We start from the raw sequence: 22084 nt of genomic DNA, 5'->3' as shown, positions 1-22084 counted from the left end.
TACCCCTTTGAGAGCTTTTGCTTTCAAAGCAAAGTTCATAGACCCAGACCGGTATGCACAATACAGAGCCCGGGTTTATAATTTGAATTGAAGTTTGCAAACTGTGTGAGAACCCAACTGTCAACATGTCTCTTTTATCTTCGCCTGATTGATGGTGTTTTCTAAAGGTCACAGTGCCATGGGTTGGTTATTCCCAAACCAAGTGATGTTTTTAAATGGGTAGAGACACCGAATACTACCAATCTGTAAAACCGTGCAATGGTTTTTGCGCCACGTTATAGCAAACATTCTCTTTAGCAATGTAAGTGGAGTTGTTGTTAGTGTGACGCCCGGTCACTTTGCCCCCTTGCACAAAATATGCCAAAGGAATTCATAATGGCCTGAACATTTCGATCGAAAGGTTCTGTGCACTTTTATGCATAGACAATAAAGTTAAAAGCCACCCAAAAAAGCATTCTTATTGGCAACTTCAATGCTAACATTACTACATAGGTGCTATCGCCACCTCTGTCAAATGCACACTGATCTGTATTATATCTAAGATTCGTGTATGGATATTTCGCTAGCAAACGGTGCTCCATGAATCTAGGTCAATAATCGCGCTGTTTCATAAATGTATGTTTTTATTTTTGCAGATAGTATTCAATCGCAGAAGAACGTAAAAATGCATAAACTGGTGACACACGCACATCTGGATTTAGATCTTTGAGTCGAACTATTTGCAATCCAATATGGTAAAAGCAGATGTTAGTTTGGCAGTCGTGGTAAATCTGAGCGATCGCATCAGAAGTCCCAGATGCAGCCTCGCGCCTGCCAGACGGGCCTGTGTTGTGTTCTGGATTTACAAATGTCTCTTTCCTCGCCATATGATTCATCGGCCATCTCGGGTCTGTGAAAAATCGACCAACCTTGCACACCTGAGCTAAAATGGAGTCTCAAACTGAGTCCCAATGTAAACACATTAACTAGGCGACCCCAATACTTTCCACGTAGCTACAATTTAACATTAGGTTATCTAATCGCATGAACAATGCATGAATAATGTACCTCTATCAGATGTGACTGCACAGCCTAGGTTTCTATTTATTTGACAAAGGTAGCAGGCGCCCCTCTCTCGGAAGAACAAGGCATGATAACCTGTTCAGTGGTTGTTAACCTCATTGAGAGTTCGCAGCCATCTGCTTTTTGCTCACTGTACCTTTCACAGATGGGAAATATCCATTTGCATATCAGTCTTTGTCCCGCCCACATGGGCAGTCCAGCACCGAAATGCTATGGCAATTCCTCTCTGAACAAGAGTACCAACAGCAACCCCATACACGTGTTTCAGCCTTGTTGGGCATCATCAGTGAGGTGAAGCTGAGCCTCTCTAAGCACAGTGAGCAGGGAGTCCACGTCTGGTTGCCCCCATGTAACCTAGAGTGACCAACCCCAAGTTCCTTCAAAAAATTCAACAAAGGTAGCAGGCGCCCCTCTCTCGGAAGAACAAGGCATGATAACCTGTTCAGTGGTTGTTAACCACATTGAGAGTTCGCAGCCATCTGCTTTTTGCTCACTGTACAGAACAGGTCATTGGGCTGTGTTCGTGCTGGTAGAGAGATTCCCAGACCCCCCTTTGTTTCTATTTATTTGGTACTAAAGGTTCAAGCTAGTTTCAGAACATGCAACACCCAGTCTTCGCAATTGTATGGTTTGAATTGTATACAGTGTGTAAAGCGACGTTGTGAATTTAGGTTGCTTTTTCTAAAAATGATCGTCCATGTTGAGCTTCCCCCGAAGCAAAACGTCAAATTCAAGCCGATTTATTTATTTTCTTTTGCAATGTAGACCCACCAGAGCTTTATGCCCAAAGTGCCAGGCCAATTTCAACTCCTATTTTTTTGTATATGGTATCAGCATAATATGTCAACTATAATCATAAGTTTCAAGATTCGATAATTCCCCCTTTGTTATTAAATGTAGTATGGTTGGTCTTCAAATGGGGAAACGCTAACGTTATATTAGTATGCTAAGTATGCACCAGTATAAAAAAAAAGCAAATCCTTTTTTTACCAGGTGTTTCTGATTATGGCAAATGCAATGACGCAAACAGAGAGTTCTCCAGTCCATATTGCATTCATATCTGTCCACCTGGGGATAAAAACAGCAATTACGTGTTGAGCTATACCTGCTCCTTACACAATATTAAGTGCAGTTTACAGATAATGTTGTCTCATCATCCAAATGTTGCTCTATTCTTGCACCACGGTTCAAGCCCTTTTATTGAAATGAAATAGTATACATTTGAGCAATTTTACAGCAAAGTCTGAGAAACTGTATAAACCCTTTTTTTTCTTTAATGAAGACATCTTGATGTAATATCGACTGGATCAAAAATGGTTTGCTTAGTTCCTATGTCAAGTAATGCAGAAAAGGAGCATGACCAATGCCAATACTTCACAATATAGGTCATAGATGCTACTGTGTATCTCCGCCGTCGTGCTTAGTCCTAGACAATAATCAGTTTCCCAAATTGTGACTGAAACATTTCAGCCCTCACTCTCGTGTACTAATCTATCTAGTAACTCTATGTAATGTTGGCAGTCTTAAGCTGTGACCCTGTCGCAGCATCCCTGTAACATCTCTGTATCGACTTGCCAGGTTCAATACTTTCCCCTGGCAAGCTCTGACCAAATAGCTTGACAGGGAGACACATGTACAATTATCTATATAACAGGACCATAGGGTCCCAAGGTTAGAAGTTACACTATGTACACATACATTTCCAAGCCGAGATCCATTGCCTGGCTGAAGAAGAAGAGACGACCTTGGTTGTTGTAAGACGTTTTAATCATTTTCACTGAGCCCATCTTGACTGTTCTCAATGGTAGAAGTCCACACCTGTACACACACGTTTTTCAGGTGAGTACTCTCACCTGACCGACTTTCATTGCTCACGCTGGTTGGTGGCATTCTATGATCAATTTCAAGGGGTCACAGTATAGTTGTACTCAGCTAGAAACTACCCCTCCCTTCCTTTAAGTCCTAAATTGGGCGTACAGTTGGAAAAGGTGTGTGTGGGATGCAGATGAGGTTATATAGGATCTACGTTAAAAAACACATTCCGAAAACCTTGAGTTTCAAAATTGCAAAGATGACTTGGTCGTATTTTGAAACTTGAGCTTTTTGGAATCTGTTAATTTGTTCCCAGTTTTCCCTTTAATGTATGCGAGGGGCAATCACTGCAACCACCAAAGCCCATAATACTGAACTAAGGGAGTGGGGGACACCCCCGCAATCCCTGCTCACCTATTTCGGCATTTGGGGATTCGTCATTTTCAACTATGCTGAATCCACAGAAATTCGCATTCAGCATTTTGTTTTTGTTATTTGGGGGCAATACCATTATATATTGTCATGGATCGGCTCCCTGCGAGTCTCAGAAAGAACAGTGATTCAAGTTCAGCCAGTCTGACTGGGATGTCTTGAATTCATCCATATCCTTAGTCTTTGCCTCGGAAGTAGCCAGCAAAAGTTGAATGTTGTGACAACCTCTAAATGGGTGTCTGCCAAAATGTTTAAATGGTTGTAGCCCTATGATTGGGGCTCAAACACCCAACTGTCAACGAGGCGCCTGTACATGTATAGCACCAGCTCAATTGCTTTGTTGATGCATGGAAAAAGGCACCAATCCAAAGAATGAGTGTAGCATACCTGCTATTGTTAAATTATCCTCTTGTGAACCTTTGCATAACAGGCTTCCTGCTTTCCAAGGTGAGACAAGAACCAGTGCTCATCTGCATCCTCTCCATGGGACCAGGCAGGGATCAGTTGGAAATGCTGTAACATCACTTGTGTTTGCCTGCCTCATCCAAGGAAATGACCCAACTATTTGGAAGAGGACATTTTGAAACATTGGTGCATTGCAGCAGACAGACAGAGGTAGTATTTAGTGACAGAAGACCTCAGAATACCAGCCTTATATATTGCCCCCAAAGTCCACAAAAGTGGAGATCCGCCCCAGGGTGCTACATTATATCAGACAAGGGAGCAACACCCCACATAACAGGCCAATAAGTGTAGCAGAGCACAATCTAAGAATGGGAACTGAACTTGAGAAGTTTCAGACTGTATTCACAGTAGATCTCACTAAAATAGTCCTCTCCAAAAAGTATTGTATTTGAAAGAATCAGCCAAATAAAAGGTACAAGCATGGGGACTATGTTTTGTCTTCAACAAGGAAAATACTGAAAGAGTATTTGTACTGTAGAAGTCAATCCATGCCGTACAAAAGTATGAAACTGCTATATAGATGGCATGCTTATGGTGTGGACCGGATCACATATAAAATTGTAGAATCCCAGAAATAGCTTAGAAATGGTTTCCTTCCCCTCAAGTTTAGCAGGCATTTTAGCCAAAAGGACGCTTTGTACACACAAATCACTTACTTAAGACCAAATCACGTACTAATGGGACAGGCCCGAATACATGAATTCATTAAAACAACTTTCATCCAGCGAGACTTAGGTTGTCCCGCTCATAAGAGCAGTTATTAAAACGCAAAAGAAAGAACACTACCGCTAGTAATTTCATTGCAGAAATGTTAAATCTCAAAGATAGAGAGCTTACCCACACAAAGTGCTCATGAATGCAAATAACAGATGAATCAATTCAGACTCCAGATTGTTATTAGAAACAAGAAGAAAGTCAGGGATACAAGATTGTATACATTGTCTAACAACCTTCAACCCTTCGAGAAACAAATTAAGGCAAATTATGTGATACATTTGTCCCCTCTTACATGATAGTAATGTTGGATGTTTTAAACCACTAGGCTCTGCCCTGCAACATCCCTGTGTGCTGATGGTGCAAGAATCTTCAAAATGGCCGCAAAACCCCTATGCGCGCCAAAAACATATGAAAATTGCACTTTGAAACCAGAAAAGATGGCTGCCAAATCTACTTTGCCTGTTGTCAGTGGTGGAAGGAGACCTCACTGCTGAAACATGTTACTGGGCTGCATACCAAGGAAAAATGGAAACTGCATGAAAGGCAGTGCTTTATTGAAAGAAACCCAGAAATTGCTCTTAAATCCCTTTTTCTTGGTTTCTGAAAATACAAAATACCGGTCCAAAACACCACAAAATATCCAATATCTTTGCTGGGTGTTACGCGCCACTTCATTTAAGGACTCAATATGAAAATACAATGTCATGGAAAGCGGAATCTGTCATCAAAATATCCACAGTAAAAAGTGTTCTTGCCTGTGAAAATCTGTCAAATATGGGCACAGTACCAGCGGCCGCCTGTATGACAGCTGTCATTAGTTGCATCAGAAGCTTAAACTTGTGCAATTGAAATCAAATGTCTAAGAATTAAGTGACCTGTTATCAAAAGTAATATAGGTTGCAACTATTTAATCTCCATGGTTTAGAGACTGGAATCAGTGTTCTAGTTGCCTTATTAAAAATTGCGAGTTTTATTTTAAACCAAGAAAAATGTAAGAAATTGACGGTGAATTTAAGCTGAACTCAAAGTCACGAAAACCAGTTCCCCTCAGCTTCCCCCCAACAAAAGGCATCCCTCCTGCTTCCCACCAAAGTCAGGAACTTACACCTTTGTGTTGATTAAATCAGGGGAGAGGATCTTGGGCTGCTGCAGCAGAAGTGGACAGTGGACCTTCCTGGGCTGAAAGGATATGCAGATTGTAAAGTGTCAAAGTGGCCTCTGCCAGGAGGTTGAGGGTGGAGATTGCTCTGGAGCTGCAAGATGGAGATGGAGATGGAGGCGGGGACAGACACTTTTGTTGATTCACAAAGCACAGAAACCATATTTTTGAAAAAGACTGATAAAAGACTGTGCGAATTTGTAAAGATTATAAAATTAACAGCATTGTGAATGTGATTTTTTTGTGCGCATTTTAAGAGTACCAAGAACTGTGCAATGTTCTGAGAAGGTACAGTGAAAATTTGAGTTTTGTAGCAATTGAATTTATGTCAGAAGCATGAAACTTCATACGATTATGCCCATATACTATGCGCACATATGTACAAAATTTTGGACAAATTAGATATCGTGTCCCAGACAAGAAGTGTGAAATTTTGTTAAATCCAGACCCAAGACCTCACAGCTACGGGGTTTGGAAGAATATTTGCTCCACAAAATATGGGATCTATGTATGTTATTGGTATAAAGATTGTACACATGTAAAGATGTATTATATCAAAAATAGATTTTAATTGCAAAAGGCAAAGGGGAGGATGTTTTGCTTCATAAACCACATCATTATGATGACACTCTGTTTTCTTTTCCAATCAAGGGAGAGAGCAGACTTTAGACAATAGACTACCTAGGGGGTGTGCCTAGGATAATTCAGCTTACCCACCCCTTTATCAAACACATAAATAGAGACAACTGAGGACTCAGAGGACACAATGATCCACCCACCATCTTGAATTTGGCGAAGCACTCTGAAGGAGATCCATTCATACTCCTTGTTCCAGACTACAGAACCTTTACAAGCAGAAAGGCTCAGAGCATAGATGAACCATTTTCAGCTGGGCCTAACTTCCAGAACCCATCCCTCAACTTAAAGGGGAAACCCAAGAAGCAGCTAGGCTGTGCTGTAACTGCTTGCCTGACAAAGAATTATCTTCATAACCAGAAGGCCAGATTAAATCCCAATCTGCCGTGCTGTGCTGTGCAGACCAGAGAGCCATTGCAGATCCAGTCCAGTCATGCTGTGCAGTGTAGACCAGAGCGCCTTGCTGTCCAGTCCTGCCGTGCGGTGTCCAGAGCGCCTTGCTGATCGCTGAACCAGACCAGTCCGGTGTGCCCAGCCGTCTGTCCCAGAAAGTATCCCTGACCAGAACCAGAATCCCTGACGGTTTCATTCAAAACATTGGTAGATTATATCCATAGTATAGGATTGTCACTAGCCTATGTACTGTCCATAGTCATCCCTATCCAAATCAAATCTATCTTATATCCAAAACTGTATTGCTAGAAATCCTTTTTGTCTTGCCTGAACTGTCTCTCTTATCCTATAGTCCTTCGGTAATAATATTGTTAAAATCATCTTTGCGCTAAAATATTGCATCTGAAGAAGTCAAGCGTCTCGGCTGGCAGTTGCCTTGATCAAGTGGCTGAGAATCTGTGTAGTTTGTTTCTTCACAGTCCATTCCTAATGTAAAGAAACCTTGTTTGTATTTTAAAAGCACATCCTTGTTTTACAATTTTGCCTCTTTCTGAAAAAACGACCTCCACGAAATTTAAGTGTCTACATGTAGCTTACATCCTAAGCTTTCTAAAGAACCCAAAACCGCATCTCAACTCCTTATAGTTTTTCCGCAATTGTGCTTACCGCACGCAGAAACGTTTGATGCAAATTTGTCATTTGGCCAAAATCTATAACGTGTAAAATAGCTTTTCATTGCTCCAACCTCAAAATTAAGTTTTCAACTTGCTGATTACTCTCAAATTATTGCTAGTGTTTGTCTGAAACCATACAACGTGGCTCCCATGAGAATCTGAACAATGTCAGTGAATTAATCAATTTTCAGTGTTTTACCCATTCCATTCAAAGCCAACTTTAAAACCATTTTTGACAGTTTGCCAATCATTCCTGTTTCTCTCTTGTGTTTGTTGGGGGGAAATTGGGATTGATATATTTGCTTGAATTCTACATTCCTGAAACCTGTTCTCTCTCCTTCTATTTCTTCATATTGCATATTGGGGGGATTGAAGGGTGTGCAGGGGGAAATAGTGACCACATTGCCATTTGATTGAACACACAAAGGTATCATTTCTGTGATGCATTGTTTTTTCCCATCATTACTCCTTGTGAATTAAAGAGATTGTTTAGTGTGAAATCACCCCATTGGTGATTATTGTATAACCATTAAAAATAGTGTGATGATATTGTGAATATGTACAAATACATATTTTAACTTTGAAAACCAGCCTGCTTCCTGGTTCAGTGTGACCGGGGGGATTCCAAGAGAGGGGCGTGATATAAGTGGCGCATCATTCAGAAATAAAAGAACTTATAGACACAAATAAATAAATAAGGGTTTCAGTTGTGCATTCCACGCTAGGCATTGACTTAGGTGAAGTGCCGGATTGAAATCACTTACAGTAAACAGATAAAAAGTCTACTATTTTTCTTTAAAAAAAGGAAAATATTTTCTCCACAATGTGGTTAGCACGTACAGTGACCCCAACGGGAAGTTAAGGTTGAGGATGTCTAATTATTTGCAAGTGTTAACTGTTTGGACCGGGTCTGTCATGTGTATAAACAGCAAAATCATGGAGTTATTTCGCAAAAGAATTATCTGTGGGTAAAGGTTTCATTCTAGCCATAGCAGCACCAATGTAATTCATTGTTGGGTGTGTGTCTATATTTTAATTTGCACAATTTGACCAGTAGAAAAACTTCCAGGAGACTGAATGAACATAGATCCAAAATCCAGTGTGCACAGCAGCAACCAGGCTGATCCAATGTTTCCTACAACTCAATCAAGATATACAGGTTTATCACGGATGATCATTGATAACATTAAAAAAATCCACATTTACACAAGAAAAGAAGATGTGGTATGTAAATCAAACATTAGTGCACAATACTGGATACTTGTTATCAATTTAATATGGGAAAGATTTACTGATAGAGTGGAAATGTCCAACACATGAAGAGTGTTTTGAGCAACACCAACGTATTTTCTGAAGCAATCAGATGGTGTTGGCAGTATAAAATACAAACGGATGAGAGTCATCACTAGGATAATTAGGAAGCCTGGATGGATCTCAAGACATTGAGAGTATTAACTTTGCTAACGAGGAAGCCTGAAAGAATCTGTGATCATTTTGTTCCCTTCCCAAACACATCCCATTCCTCCTCTCAGACCATTCCTCCCACTAGCATACTAGAATGAAAGGATACTGACTTCTAATAGGGTGGTAATATAACTGATGTAATGCTTGTCAATTATAGCTTTCTCGCTGTCGCCAACAGAATCTTGAGTTCCTAGCACACTTAGGATGCATCATTGAAGTCACTCTGGCACACTCCTGAGTATAAAAATCCCTAGCCTAAACAAAATGGTTCCGCACATGCCACACGGACAGCCAGGAGTAGGATGTAGCCTTTCACAGTAGGCATCCCTGTTTTGCTACTTGAAAGCACATGATTGCCCTGAAATGAAATTATTAATTTGCAAAAAAGTGAGAATTGGCCACTGTGACAAAGTCACATTTGGCAGGCTAGTGGGTGATGACCAGGGGACTCTAGGGGGCAGGGGAAGCTATGTGTTTCCTGGAGGTGAAATATGGGGGAAATTCAAGATTTATTTCCCCATCCCTACCTTGCAAAGGACGCGGGCTTAAACCAATTAATACATTAAAAAGATTGTATCGGAACTTCACATGCGTCAGTCCCATAAAGACACTCTAATGTCCCCCAACAAAACGCATCTGTGATTTTAAAGAAAAAAATAATTTATTATTTAAAATTCGGGGCTCATTTCCAGTTATACAGTTATGGTAAAATCGGCAGTACTGCATGAATTTACTGACTGCACAATACCTGCATTCAAAAATACCAGCTGTGGATTGGTTAAAAATAAAGCATGTATTGTTTGAACACTGAATACAATAAATAATGGGTGCAATACGTGTGAAATCATGCATGAAGTAATTACTGCATGATTCAGAATGAGACAAATGCCAAAATAGCACCAAAATGACCTGCAACATTTACCTCCTGCTAAAAGCAAGTAGTGATGACTGATGGGTGAGTCCAAATGATGCATGCATGCAGCCCATCAACCCCCAAAGGATATAAAATGCCCACTCAACCTTTCACCACAACCCAGATCACCATGCAGACAGCCCGACCAAGAGCAAATTCACCTAACAACCAACACACTGTGATTATTTAAGATACACGTCCCGCGTTTCCAACAACTTTGGTCAACTGTGCTTGCAGAGAAGATAACAATACATAGTTACACAGCTGCCCTTTTGGATGCTCTTATGTTACCCATCAGTTACCCACCATTTAATGTGCTGCATGTGGCCGTTTCGGATCTGAATATGTTCTGAGAACAAAGAGTGAAACACTAACTCTTCCCTTCAATACATTAGAGGGACTAGCATGCATTCAAGATGCCACATCCGGATCAGAAAAGGACTTGTGGTCAATCAGAGGTTGTCTTCTGCGCTCTGACACCCTTTGGCGAGATGAACATATTCGCCTTGTCGCATCAAATGTACTTTTGTCCTACTTGGCTTGCATCTATCATGGATTCACCCATGAGTGAAAGGGTGGTATTATTGCCAAACTGAGGTAAAAGACTGGCATACCCCAAATGTTTCTGCAAAAGCGGAGGCTTATTGTAGACAGTGTTTCATGTGCCAGTGACATTTTATGGGGACATTTTGTGGGGAAAGGCCTTGAATCCACTTGTTAATTTTCAGCTTCATCCAGCGCCAAAAGTGCAATACTACCAATACATTTTAGTCATTGTTGATACTTTCTCAGGTTGTTTTGACACCTAACCATGCCACAGATTTGGCAGTATATTAGTGACCAAACTATTTATCAAGGATTTCATACCAAAGCTTAGAGTACCCGTTAAGTCCAAACAGTGACAGAGGAAACAATTGTACCAGCCAAATAGTCAAGAAACTACAAATATAGCACACGATGTACTGTACTCACCATTCCAAGTTGCCATGGCAGTGGAAAGGCATAATCGCATTGTCATGAATACATTTGAAAAACCGTGCACAGAGGCATGTCTCGAGAATTCAAAGGCATGCCATCTGCACTAATCAGCAAGAGGAAAATAGGATTGTCCACACAAAATCTTGTTCAGTTGTCCAGTGTCCTTCACGACCACTTGTTAAAAGCTCATATAGTAATATCAATTTGACTGGTGATTTCTCGCTTAACTACTGCAGGGAACGTATATCTGCGTGTCAGCTTTTAAGGTGAGAAGTGTAGAAGGCGTCAAGGTTTTTGTCCAAAGGATCAGCCTCGAGATTATAAAGAGGGCTTGTGTTGGACAGCTGCTGGGTATTTTGGTTGTAGATAGAGCTGTAGGTTTCTAATGTTCGAAGTTAAGGGATGGTTCTTTTCACATAAAGCTGTGTGCAAATGGCTGGATTACATTTGTGGTGAGTTAGGCAGAGAGAAATTTCGAGTTAGTCAAAGTTATTGGGGTTTCCATAGTGCTTTACAGTGGTTGTTCTTGCCATCAGTTGAATTGTGGTGGCAGTTATTTAGCTTTAGAGGTTGATGTGTAAAGATGTCTTGTGTTGAGTTTCAGTTATTCTGAGAAGAACGGAAGGTGTTTTCTTATGGTTTTAGTTATTATTGATACTTTCTAAGGCTGCATCACCTCTTTTGTTTTGCTGTAGTCACCCCGAGTGGGACTGGTATGCCCAGACGTGGGTCCTGTGGTTGCTGGGCATAGAGACCCAAGATACTCTTCATTGATGGGGCCCGATGAGCTGAAACATGTTTGGGGATGCTTGTGGTATTGGGCAGAAGGGATGTAATCAAGCAGTTCAAGCTGGACTGCCCCTTTTGGAGTGGGACCAAGTCTGATTTGCATATGGGCTTTCCACTTTTGCAATGGCTTGGCACGCATAAAACAATGGTCTGGAGGGTTTATTTTATTTTTTTATTTATTTGGATTTATACAGCGCACATCTGCCCGGGGGCATCGTGGAGCTAAAGAAGTCTTACTTGTTACAGGCATACATAGTGAATATACAGATACACAGATTTGCATAGAAGCATGTTTTCATACATTTGCTGTTATTTCCAAACATACAGTGGTGAGAATACAAGTGAGGCAGGGTTAGTTGAACAGCGTGGTTTTGAGTAGTCTACGGAAGGCATGGTATGATTTTTCGTTCCTTAAGGCGGTGGGGAGTGCGTTCCAGTTTTTGGGTGCTAGGTGTTGAAAGCTGGACCCTCCGGCTTTGCTTCTTTTAAAGGTGGGTACATAGGTCTGGTTGGTCATGTGTGACCTGGTGGGTCTAGTGGAAGTATGGGGGGTGATTCTTTCAGAAAGATAGGGTGGGGCATTGGCAGAGAGGCATCTGTGGGTGATGGCCATGGATTTGAATAGTATGAGCTCTTTTATAGGTAACCAGTGTGCTTCTTTTCTGGCTTGGGAGATGTGCTCCCTTTTTGGAATGCTTAGGGCTGCTCTCAGGGCATTGTTTTGTGTGACTTGCATTTTTTTAATGTTTTGTGCAGACGTGCCCAGGAAGAGGGCGTTGCAGTAGTCCAGTTTGGTACCTACTGTGGGTCTGGCTACATTCAAGCAGTTTTTCGAGGATAGGAAGGGTTTAACGGCGTTGATTATCTTAGTGGTGAGTGCAGCAGAAGAGGCTACAGCATTGACTTGCCGTGTCATAGAGAGAGTGGAGTCAAGATATACTCCTAGTGTTTTTACTGCAGAGGAGACTGTGATGGTGGAGTTATCAACGTTAAAGGATTTGTATAGAGGCGGAAGTTTGTTTAGTGTTTCTTTGGTGCCAACTAGTAGGATCTCTGTTTTGTCCCCGTTAAGGCAAGGTCCATTGGCTGCCATCGAGGTTTGAATGGCTGTGTATATTTTTGTTAGTGCTGCGGCGTGTTGTTCATATACCCCAGTAAGGGGGAGCAGGACTTGTGTGTCGTCAGCATAGTTGGTGTAAGCTATGTGGCGATGGTCGAGGTCATTGAACAGTGGGAGGGTGAAAATGTTGTATAAGGTGGGTGCAGTGCAGGATCCCTGTGGGACGCCACAATGGATAGTGGTTGGGGTAGCGTTTGCCGAATCAGAAAAGACTTTCATAAGTCGACCCTCGAGGAAGGATTTGACCCAGGAGACGGCTTCAGGCGAGAAGTGAGCTTCATTTTTGAGTTGCGTGCCTAGGATGTCATGGTTGACCAGGTCGGAGGCAGCAGATAGGTCTAATAGTAGGAGGAGAGCCGGTTTGCCTTTGTCCATGATGTTGTTAAGTTGGATTTTAAGGTCTAATAGGGCCGATTCGGTCCCATGCCCCGGGCGGAAGCCCGATTGACTTTTGCCTAAGATGTGATTTTTTTCAAGGTAGTGCTGTATTTGTGAGTAGGCGACTTTGTCGAGGATCTTGAGCAGGAAGGGAACTGTTGTGATGGGTCTATAGTTGTTGGCGTTTTCTGGATCTAGAGTGGGTTTCTTTAGAAGAGGGCGCACCCAAGCTTCTTTTAGGCTGGTAGGGACTGAGTTTGATTTGAAGGAAGCATTGATGAAGGATTTGAGGAATGGTGCTAGTGTTTCAACGCAGTCTTTGACTAGTTTGGCGGGGCAGGCGTCGCCTTTGCAATTGGAGGGTTTGATTCTGTTGACGATATCGATTACCTCTTTATCTGAGACTTCTCTAAATTTAAAGGGTGTAATGTGACTTATCTTTTTGCTCTCAATCACTGTTTCCTTTAGGGATGCAGCTACGATTTCCTGAGTGAGATTTTTGTGATGGTTTAAGATTTTAGCTTGGAGGAGTTCGATTTTTTTTAGAAGGGCTGATTGTATGGTGTTACACCAGGCTTGGTCTTTGACAATCTCTTGGGACTTAGTGGCCGGTGTGGAGAGTTCCTTGAAGATAGCGAAGAGCTCTTTGGATTCTGAGGTGGTGTTGGAGATTCTATCACTATATGATGCAGATTTAGCTGCTATAATGCTTTTTTTGTATTGTGTGGCCAGTGATTTGTAGGACGATAGTGAGGAGGCATTGGGCGCTTTTTGCCATAAGTTTAGGGCTTTGCGTTTTTTGGTTCGTAGTTCTTTTAGTTCTGCTGAGAACCAGGTAGTGGAGTGTTTGGAGTTTTTGTATTTTTTCTTTTGTAGGGGGGCGATGATGTCTATGGCAGAGCTAATGGTAGTTTTGTAGATATCTGCCAGTGCAGCTGGGTCAGATGAAGCAGGGAGGTTGTTCGTGAGAGGGACTAGATAGGGTGAGATGCTTTCTTTGGTGAGGTTCTTGGCGCTCCTGGCCATGGCTGGGGGTGCGGGCGTAAGTTTTCTTTCCAAGTTGTTAGGTAGGGGGATGAAGAAGTGAATGAGAAAGTGGTCGGACCATGGGGTAGGCGTGGTGGAGCTGATGTCAATGCCGCAGTTGTGGTCAGCTACCCAGTCAAGAGTGCGCCCTTTACTGTGGGTAGGATGGAGAACTTTTTGTACAAAGCCCATTTCTTGGAGAGCTTGTGCTAGCTTGGTGGATGGTTTATCTTTCTGGTCGTGGAGCCCCAGGTTAAGGTCTCCTAGGAGAATGGTTTTGGTGGTGGTTTTAAGGTTTTCACCTAGCAGGTGTGTGAGGTTGTCCTGGAAGTCCAGTAACGGGCCTGGTGGGCGATATACTAGCTTAAGAGTGATAGTGGTGTTGGGAGATAGTGCGATCTTGGCTGATAGAGAGTCAATGTTGTCCCCTAGTTTGGAGGGAGTTTGTCTTAATTCAAGGTGGTCTTTGACTATGAGTGCCACTGCTCCACCTGTGGATAATGTTCTGTCCTGTCTGAGGATGGAGTATCCAGGTGGGATGGCTAGTGAGATGGCTGGGCCGGCAGCGATGTGTAGCCAGGTTTCGGTGATGGCGAGAATGTCGAGGTCAAGGTTGGTGAGAAGGTCATGGATTTCGGTGGCGTGGGCGGGGAGGGATCTGGCATTAATTAATGCACACTGTAAGTCTGGGCAGGGTGTGGGAGTGGTATTGGGCCTTTTGGCTACTTTCTTGGGAGTGGGCAGTTTCTTGTGTTCAGGTGTAGCTTTGTTTTCAAATCTGCTTGGAGGGGTTTGCTGTGAGTGTCCGGAGCGGAGGCCTAATTTTTGATTTCTAGAGTTCGTGGTTCTGGGGCGTGTTGAGAGCTGGTTGGGTTTGTGTTCTGTGGGTTTGGTGAAAAATGATGGGAGGAAAGGCGTAGGGGGGATGAGTGCGGATGGTGGGGGTGTGATGTTGGCCATGATGGGTGAGCACAGGGTAGCAGTCATCCGTGGGTGCAGTCAGTTAAGGCACAGTGTGGCAATCCGGTAACAGAGGTTTGGGCACAATGCTGCGGTTCACTAGCAGTGTAGGGCACAGGCACAATGCAGCAGTTTACTAGCAGTGTAGGGCACAGGCACAATGCAACAGTTTACTAGCAGTGTAGGGCACAGGCACAATGCGGCAGTTTACTAGCAGTGTAGGGCACAGGCACAATGCGGCAGTTTACTGGCAGTGTAGGGCACAGGCACAATGCAGCAGTTTACTAGCAGTGTAGGGCACAGGCACAATGCAGCAGTTTACTAGCAGTGTAGGGCACAGGCGCAATGCAGCAGTTTACTAGCAGTGTAGGGCACAGGGGTGTGCCTTACACTAGTGGCAATGCAATGCAGCAAATCACTAACATTTCTGGGCAGCGGCTAGGAGTTACGCCTGCGCTGAGTCAATCGGGAGTACAGATACGAATGTCACGCTAAGGAGCAGCGTACATTTGAATGCGAATATGGATGCTCTGTAATGCATCGTAGAATGGCATAATGGTACTCACAGCGGTGTTTGTCCATGATGAGGCAAAGTTCGTTTGTGGTCATCCTAGACAACTCGCCACGCGCCGAACACGGCGAACAGGGGCAAACAGGGCCTTAGAATGGCCTTTGATGCTGGCCGGCTCTTCCGCCTGCCGGCGGATGTTGGGTGCTATTAAGCACGGTTGCTTAGCAACCACGACGCTGAGCCTCGCTCTGGCGCCGCATCGCGCCCGACATTTTGTTTCTCCTTGATGTCGGCGCGGTTGCAGGAGCGCGACCCGGGCCGCTTCTGGGTGAGGGGTGGGCAGCAGGGTGGTGGATTGGCGCTCTTGGAGGGGTGGGCAGCACAGGGGTGGATGCTCAAGGTGGCAGGGGGCCTGTTTGGGAGGCGATCCTCTTCGTGCCTCGTGGCACGGTGCAGCAGCTCAGATGAGCTGATCCTGGGCTGGGGATGGTGGGGGCTCCTGCCCTCGCTACCTGGCCGATGTGACTGAGTGCAGAGGGGCAAACAGGGCCTTAGAATGGCCTTTGATGCTGGCCGGCTCTTCCGCCTGCCGGCGGATGTTGGGTGCTATTAAGCACGGTTGCTTAGCAACCACGACGCTGAGCCTCGCTCTGGCGCCGCATCGCGCCCGACATTTTGTTTCTCCTTGATGTCGGCGCGGTTGCAGGAGTGCGACCCGGGCCGCTTCTGGGTGAGGGGTGGGCAGCAGGGCGGTGGATTGGCGCTCTTGGAGGGGTAGGCAGCACAGGGGTGGATGCTCGTGGTGGCAGGGGGCCTATCTGGGAGGCGATCCGCTTCGTGCCTCGTGGCACGGTGCAGCAGCTCAGATGAGCTGATCCTGGGCTGGGGATGGTGGGGGCTCCTGCCCTCGCCACCTGGCCGATGTTGCCCAGAGCAATGCCAGAGTTTAAAATTAATTCCAGCCATGAACTCTTTTGTTTTGCTGTAGTCACCACGAGTGGGACGGGTATGCCCAGACGTTGGTCCTGTGCTTGCTGGGCCTAGAGACCCATGCTACTCTTCAATGATGAGGCCCAATGAGGCTGAAATATGTTTGGGAACACTTGAGGTCTCGTGCAGAAGGGAGGTTACCAAGCATTTCGGGCTTTGCATATGGTATTTCCCATTTTGCAATGGATTGGCAGGTGAAAGGAAATGGTCTGGAGAGTTGCCCAGAGCAATATAGCATTCTATGGATGACACCAGGGGTTTGATAAAGCAGCAGGAGGGTTATCGCTGGTAGAACAACCTTTAAATATAACAAGCCTTCCTTTTTGTTATAGCAAGTGGCTCAGAATAATGATCATCCCTACCCTTTCAATTTGGTAATCACAAGAACTGTAGCAAGAATGAAACAGCTTGTGGACAAACTAACAGCTGGCAAACTAGCACATGCAGTGAAGGAAACCAGTTCTCAAAAGTATCCCTGGTAGAAACAGGCTCAATATTGCAATCAGAGAGTCAGAAATTACCTATGTTTTGAAGAAGTCGAAGGCAACTTTCATAAACCCTTCGGACACCCTGCTGATGATAAACATGGTGGGCCTCATTACGAGGTTGGAGGGAGCCATGGCGCTATTAGCGCCATGGCTGCCTCCAAAATCGTTCCAACTCCGGTCTGTTGCATGGAGCAGTTACCGGTCCATTCCGAGGACGGCAGGACTGGTAATTTCCCATTCACCAGAGCCATTCCCCATTCCCATTTGAGCCCCCATAGGGCTCAATGGGAAGGCGGCAATAACAGTACCGCAAATTGCGGTACCGTTATTGACCCTGGTATCCCTTTGCGGGACCCGTCCTTAACGCCTGGTAAAATCAGGTGTTAAGGAAGGACCCGCAAAGGGACCTCGTAGTAGGGCGGTAAGGGATTACCGGCACCAGTGCCCTTACCGGTGCCGGTAATCCCTTACCGCCCACCTCGTACTGAGGCCCGGTAAGTACAGATCCTGCCCATAAGGAAAATGTATTACCATCATTTCCTCATAATCAGTCCATGGACACAGTGGGCCTCATTACACGGTAGGCGGTAGGGACATACCGTTACCGGTAAGGGATTACCGGTATCGGTAAATCCCCTCCCCAATCACGAACCTGCAAAGTACGGTGGCACTATTAGCGGCAAGTCCGTGAGCGCGCGGCCCCTCAGACCGGAAATAGCGGCATAGCGCAATTTATCACGGCATCACGAGCCATGCGTACATGGCAATACCGGCATGTAGTAGACCCAAAGAACCCTTACCGGCAAGGCGCTAATACCGGCATCGCGAACCACACGTTAAAAGAGCACAGCAGAGTTCCCACCTGCCACAGGTGGACAAAATCAGCACAGGTGGAGGCAATGGAGACTGGCAGCACAAAAGAGCACACCACACCCCTCCCCACACCCATTCCCACACCAAGATGGATGCAATACTAGCAGCATTACATGGGCTAGAGGACATGATTGCAGTGCAGCAGCTACAACAACAGGCAGCACAGAGGAGACGCAGGAGGAGGAGGAGGAGGAGGAGGGCAAGACAGGCGCAGCAAGCACCACCAGTGCACCTAGTGATACCACAGAGGCAGCCACCAATTCCCAGGATCAGAGCCAGTCCAGTCAACCTAACCCCTGAGCAGATACACACCCTGTACCGTCTGGACTGGGATACCATCACCACCATAGTAGACATGATATACAACGACATTGTGAGTCTCATTGACATCCGTACTGCCATCCCCCCTCTACTGAAGGTAGCAACAGTGCTCCACTTCTTGGCCACAGGCACCTACCAGCATACGGTAGGTCAGATGCATGGCATATCACAACCAGTATTCTCACGCACACTGAACCAGGTGCTCGATGCCCTCCTGCAGCACACAAGTCAACACATATACATGCCACGGACTGCCCAGGAGATCTCCAACACCAAAGTTGGCTTCCATTCACTGGCAGGCATCCCAAGTTGCATCGGGGCCATCGACTGTACCCATGTAGAACTGGTGGTCCCACATGCCAATGAGGTAGTGTACCGTAACAGAAAGCAATACCACTCCATCAACGTCCAAATGGTATGTGACTCCAATAAGATCATCACACATTGCTGTGCCCGATATCCCGGTTCAACCCATGATGCAATGGTCCTGCGGAACTCGACAATACCACGATACATGGAGCGACATGCTGGACAACGTTCGTGGCTACTCGGTGAGTAGCAGGCCGACCACATGTCAGTGTGATGTGGATTGTGAGTGGGGGGGAGATGCATACTCCAACTGGGCGTGAATGGGGGGGGGGGAGATGCATACTCCAACTGGGCGTGAATGGGGGGGAGGGGGGGAGATGCATACTCCAACTGGGCGTGAATGGGGGGGGGAGATGCATACTCCAACTGGCCGTGAATGGGGGGGGGGGGAGATGCATACTCCAACTGGGCGTGAACTGGTGTCATGAGAAGAATGGACATACATATTTGCATCACTGTACAGTGAGGCAGCCCACAATGGACCAGAGACAAAACCACATGCTGGGAGTGAGTGCCACGGCAAACATATCAATCCATTACGCCAAACAGGCCATTCCAAAAACATGCACACCGCACAACACACCATTCCCCCCATTACACAAATCAGCAACATGCATATCAAAATCACAACTGAAATGTACGCTGAACAACATCAGAAATGGTCCGCGCACATGAGTGCATACAAATGGATCCCCTGTAGCCATTGTGGTGAGGCACACCCGTACCCCACCACAGAATTGCCATCAAACAGCATGGGGACATCAACTAAGGAATGGCAGTGTACTAGCAGTGTGGCACTAACGTTGCCAGGGCCAGGAAACACAAATCACTTAAACTCAGGCGGGACATGGCAATCCCTGCTGTATGCATGCATGGTGCATGTCCACTTGCAAGGACCACCTCACCTTCCCACATTGCACTTACCCTGATTGCCATGCGTGCTTGGATCAGTGGATGTCGTTGAATATGCAATGCTTGTTTGTGTGATATGTGCACGCTCCACATTATGTAGACACTTACACATACCCATTGTTGCACCCATGCAGGTGATGCAGGTTATCCCCTGAAGAGGTGGCTCCTTACCCCTGTGCGGAACCCACAGAACAGGCACGAAGAGGACTACAATCATGCACACACCCGTACCCGCGTGGTGATCGAGCAGACATTCGGCCTATTGAAGGAACGCTTCCGGTGCCTCAGCAGGTCGGGCGGGGCACTCCTGTACGGGCATGAGAAGGTGGCCAAGATCACCATGGCATGTGTCATGCTTCACAATATGTGTATCAGACGGAATGTGCCAATGCCCCCTGACATAGAACTGCGACCACCGTCTGAGGATGATGACGGGGATGAGGATGGAGGAGAGGGGGCTGCAGGTCATGCAGGTGGCGATGCCCATGAGGGACGTGCTGTGCGGCAGCACCTGATAGACCATTGTTTCTGATGCACATGGATTAGGAGGGTGCAATTGGTGTTCAGCTCAGGGCACGGGGTGTATGGAAGACATAAACACAGTGCACCCTTCAACAATAAAGCACACATACACAATGATCAATGTCCAGTCATACGTGTGTATTGAGCATTATGACATTCAAACGTGCATGTACCCTCCACCCCAACAACCCTCACCCCCCTCCCCCCACAACTCTCCCAAACACCCCCACCCCCCTCCCCCCACAACTCCCCCAAACACCCCCCCCACTCCCCCCACAACTCCCCCAAACACCCTCACCCCCCTCCCCCCACAACTCCCCCAAACACCCTCACCCCCTCCCCCCACAACTCCACCGAACACCCTCACCCCCCTCCCCCCACAACTCCACCGAACACCCTCACCCCCCTCCCCCCACAACTCCACCGAACATGGTGTGCACATCAGTGCTGCATTAGTTCCCAAGTGTCAACAGGGACAGGCTGGCCCTACTTCCCTCCTCCACTACCACCATTGGGGGGTTGTGAGTCTGACCGCCGCAAGGACCGGCTGGACCTGCGCAGGATGGTTGTCTGGTCGGAGCTAGTAGACGAGGGGGTGGCTGGTTGATCTGCTCCCTGTGAGTGACGCATGCTCTCCATCGCCTCAGCAATGCGCGTTAGGACCTGCCTCACAGCGGCCATCTCGTCACATAGGCGCGTCGTGTTGCTGTCCATGGCAGCTTTCATGTCCCTTGACAACACCCGGATCTCCTCCCTGGTCGAGGCAGCCTCGCTCACTTGCCGGGCAACCAGGGCATTGAGCTACTCCTGGCGCTGGCGTATCAGGCTCATGGTGTCGTCTGCGGCCCTGCCCCTGTTACTCCTCGGCGCAGCTTGCTGCATGTGGCCGACATCAGGTGAGCTCGCCACGGGACTGAATGACCCATCCATTGCATCTCCGGCATGCACCTCATGGATGCTGCCATTGGATGTGTTGCATGGGCTGTGGAGTGGGGACAGCTGGGTGCTGGGTGTACGCTGCCCTTCCGGTGTCGGACATGTGTCGTCCACATCACTCATAGGTGCCGTGGCTGCTGCTTCCCCGACGGAGCTATTGGCTGCGGACGGCGTGCCTTCTGGCACTGGCTCCTGAGTGGTGGGGGTGGGTGGTGGGGGTGCTGCCACAGTGTCGGATGGCATTTCGACCCTTGGTGTTGTCGTTGCGTGGGTGGCTTTTGAACGCTGGGCCACTCCAGATATCCCAGTGCCCCTCGATGTACTGGGCCTGGTGCCAGCATCCTTTCCCTTGGCCTGCTTTTTGGGTGGTGGGGCCTGCGTTGCAGAGTCCAGCTCCTCACTGTCAGATTGTGACCCTGTGGGGGAGCAAGACAGGGATAACATCAGTGATGGGTCAACGTGCATCATGCATATGTTGTTGTTGCTGCAGTTCTTTGGATTTGGACATCTAGTTTGGGCCTGCAGGTTGTTGGCCAGATGGGTGGGTCATCCGGACATGTGTCAGGGTGACACGTGTGTGAGGTGCTTCATGCATGTGGTTGTGTGGGGATGTGCAGGGCATATATGCAGGGTTGTGTACATGTGTGTGTGATGACCCCATCCATTAGCTGATTCCCAATTCACATTTGGGGGAGGGACTCATGCTTGGCATTGCTGTGTTTTGCGTGGTCACTCACCTCCGTCTGACGTTGTTGCCACACCACACTCCATTCGGCCCACTCCCTCGATGGATTCTATGCCAATGGTGCTGGCACATGTCTCCTCCCACTCCTGCATCTTCATCGGGGATCCACATCCGCCTCCTGTGCCCATGGCCAGATTCCTGTTGGCCGATAAAATGCTGCGTACACGGAGGCGCAGATCATCCCACCGCTTGCGCACGTCCTTTACGGTGCGAGGGGTGGAGCCCACCGCACTGACTTTCTGCGCCACCTCAGCCCAGATTTCCTTTTTTCTCAGGAGTGCCGGGCGCCGCATGTCGCTAGCGAACACTACGTCTGCCAGGGTGTCTGCCAGCATTTTCAATTCCTCGTTTGAGAAGCGTTCTTTGCGCTGGCGCGCATCGGCTTTCTTTAGGGCCTTGGGCATTGTTTGTTCTTGTGGGATGTGGTTTTGCCAGTCGT

This window comes from Ambystoma mexicanum, chromosome 11 (assembly GCF_040938575.1).
Source record: "Ambystoma mexicanum isolate Mex_15411 chromosome 11, UKY_AmexF1_1, whole genome shotgun sequence".
NCBI lineage: Eukaryota > Metazoa > Chordata > Amphibia > Caudata > Ambystomatidae > Ambystoma > Ambystoma mexicanum.
The sequence above is the reverse complement of the archived record's forward strand: the minus strand, read 5'-3'. Positions refer to the sequence as shown.